This window comes from Eimeria acervulina, genomic scaffold, assembly GCF_000499425.1.
Source record: "Eimeria acervulina Houghton genomic scaffold, Eah_scaff211, whole genome shotgun sequence".
NCBI classification, from domain to species: domain Eukaryota; phylum Apicomplexa; class Conoidasida; order Eucoccidiorida; family Eimeriidae; genus Eimeria; species Eimeria acervulina.
In genome coordinates, this window is record NW_013550036.1 from 34,855 (window position 1) to 38,369 (window position 3,515).

Genomic DNA, 3,515 nt, shown 5'->3' on the forward strand with positions numbered 1-3,515 from the left:
TATATATATATATATATACAAACCCTCAGCAATAAACCCCTAGAGAGGATCCCCAACACTTAATTTGCATCTTTAATCCTTTTGGTTGGATGAAGAAGACAAAGTTTACTCCTTAATATTTTATTTGTTGACGCATTTCTTTTTTGTCTTCTTTTCAAGTTCATGAAGTTGTGCATACACCAGAGAGTAGGGAAATACCCGTGTTAATTTCAAGCTTCAGGAGGCATTCTTCGTTGTTTAGATTAAACTGAGTTTCATTTTGTTATATTTTTGTTTTTAGTTTCATTGATCGTCTTCAGGAAAGCCTAACAAACTTATGTATAGGGGTGCTGTTTATGATGGCTGTCAACGGGAGAATAATGTGTACGGCTGGTTTCACAGATACTTGTCCGAAAATATCGAATTATTTAAATATTTTTCAATTAAAATAAACTGAAAAAAGCGTTTGAAGTAAAGTTAAAAGGAAAAAAGCATTAAAAGCCTTAGATTTTGTTGCAAACCCCTATCACACTGCAGACGGTGCATTATTCAAGTTTAGCATACGGGTATTCATGAGACTAGAACGATCATTAAAATGAACATTTCTTCCGAAATATTTATAAGATAGAATTAAATATATTTTAAGTTTAATTATTTATTTGTTTTACGTTTAATTTACAGGATATTTTTCTGATTGTCTTCTCCCGCAGAGGCAACCACTGGGTAAGCCCATTGGCTACGAAGATGAATAACCCCTTCGGTGTGATAATGGAGGAAGCAGGACATATTCCTTCAAAAAACAATTTAAATAATATTATTTCAAAGAAATAAAACAATTTAAAACTTATTTCTTTAACATTTTCGCAGATTTCAATATTTATTTTCGCTTTCCCTACATATCGCCCACGCCCCCCATTGGCTGGTGTAGTAGGTTCAGCCGGGGGTTGTTCATAGACCAGGTCTTTTTCTAAGAATTCTTCCCTTAAGAAAATGTCTTATTTTATTTTATTTAATTTTAGTTCATTTTTAAAAACTTTTGTCCTTGTTTTAACTGTTATTTTTGTGTTTTTCTCCATCAACAATGACTGGGTGCTCGAGCCCTGCGGTGCCTCCTGTGAAATAAATTTGCATGTATTTGTTTTGATATTACAATTTAATAAATGTAACAAATAATATATTTCATTGAATCTGTAATTCTTGCTGCGCCAGCAGCAGCAGCAGCAGCAGCAGCGAGAGCAGCAGCAGCAGCATCGGGAGCAGCAGCAGCAACAGCAGCGGGAGCAGCAGCAACTGCAGCAGCAGCAGCAGCAGCAGCAGCAGAATTGCGGCAATGTTCACTTCTCAGGTGTCGGGCCTCGTGGCCCATCCGCTACGCATGGAGCTGCATACATTGCAAGCGAAAGATGCAGCAGCAAAAGAGCAGCAGATAGCAGCAAGTAGCTGCTCTTCTTCTCCTTATTCTGTTGATTCCTTTCGTGCTGCAGAGGCAGTGTTTGAGCTGTCGAGAGAGGGGCAGCAGTGGGGTAGTCCACCAAAGGCTGCAGGGGTTCAGCAGCAGCAGAGAGAAGAGCAGCGGGAGACTGAAGAGTTGTTGCTGCTGCGTCAAATGCTGAAGCAGCTGCTGCAGCAGCAGGAGGAGCAGCAGCAACTTCAATCTAGCAGATTAAAAGAAGCCGAAGGTGCTGTATTACGATTTCTTGATCGTAATCCTCGTAACGCTGAGGGTTTTGTAATGCTAGCTGAGGTGTATATACACCAGAACGAGTTAAACAAAGCCCAAGAGTTTCTATGGGGAGCTTTGTATAACTCTCCCGGCAATCGTTCATTGTTACGTTTGCTAGAAAATACTGAAGAGCAGCTGCTGCTGCAGCAGCTTGAGCTGCCGCATTTATTTTTATTAAAGCTGTTTGATACGCCTCCCTGGGTTGCAAAGAAATCGTATGAGACCAGTCAGCATCTTTCTTCTTTATATACACCTGAAGGAGCGCCTGTCTCTGTTATTCGTTTTGGTGTAGAGATGTATGCAATTACAAATAGAAAGTTAGACCCAGGAGAAGTAATATTTAAGCAGCAACCATTTATATTAACTCCTTTGCTGCTGCAGTCAGGGCAGATCTACAGCAGCTGCTTTCATTGTCTTCAAATGGGATCCGATCCCAACGAAGCCTTCTCATGTCCTTTAAGACCCCACAGCTGTCCTTTCGTCTTCTGCTCTCTTCGCTGTCTCCTCAGAAACAGTCGCATACATGCAGCAGAGTGTTCTGCAATGCCGCTGCTGCTAGCAGCAGCAAAAGAATCTAACTTCACGCCGACAATGGTGCTGCATATATTCCGCACGTTAGTTAAAACAGGGCTTGAGCGAGAAGCCAGGCAGCTGCTGCAGCAGCAGCAGCAAACAACAGCAGGCAGGAGCAGCAGCAGCAGCAGTAATGATGTTCATGCTTCTGGGGATGTGGTGGAGCAGCTGCTGAGCTGGAATTCACAAGAAGCGTCTGTAAGAGAGGGTCAGCCTGAGGTGTACAGGCAGCTGAAGGTGTTGGTGCGTCGTTTGCAGCGGGAGTTCTCAGCTTCATTATTATTATATTTGAAAGAAAAAGAGTTAATAAATTTGTGTTTATCAGTCTGGCAGTCTTCTCCTTTCATCCCTGTACCTTCTGTTGCTGCTGCTGCAGCAGCAGCTTCTTGGGTAGGAGCTACAGGGCTTGTATTAACTCCTTCGCTGCTGCTGCTGCAGCACAGCTGCCAGCCTTCTTGCTGCATCTCTATTGAAGAAGATGGTAGTGTAGCTGTTAGATCTCTTTGTTTTATTCCTGAAGGAGGACGTCTTTGTATTTCTTTAGAAGAAGATTTATATAAACCCCAAAAAGAACGAAAAATAATTACTGCAAGGCCCAGGATATTTGGTTGCGGCTGCTTGAGGTGTACAGACAGCTCAGAAGGCAGCAGATTTCTAAGAGGAGTTCGGTGCTTTAAATGCATTCGTGGGTTTCTTCTCCCTCATAAAAGCAAAAAACTTGCTGCTAGACTTGCTGCATTTGCTGCTGCTGCTGCTGCTCCTTCTGCTGCTCCTTCTGCTGCAACAAGACGCATGCAAGCTATTAAAAGCAAACCTGCAAACACTCTCAGTGTGGGGCCCCACAATGCACGTGCTGCTCCTGCTCATCCAGCAGCAGCAGCAGCAGCAGAAGCAGCAGCAGCTGAAGACGACGAAGAAGAGAAGTGGTTATGCGGCAGCTGCGGTTTATGTGCTGCTGCTGCAAGCCGTCAGTGTTTGCTGCTAGAGCAGAGACTGCAGCAGCAAATAGAAGAAGCAGATGCTGCTCTTGCTGCTAGCCAAAATATAAAAGCAAGAAAACTATATTCAAAAATAGAGTGTATGTACAGCTTAAACCTACACCCTCAGCACTCCGCTCTATTCAACACCCGGACGATTCTTGCAGGCTTACTCGCTGCACAACCCGCAGCAAACCCAATACAGGTCAAACCCTAAACCCTAAACCCTAAACCCTAAACCCTAAACCCTAAACCCTAAACCC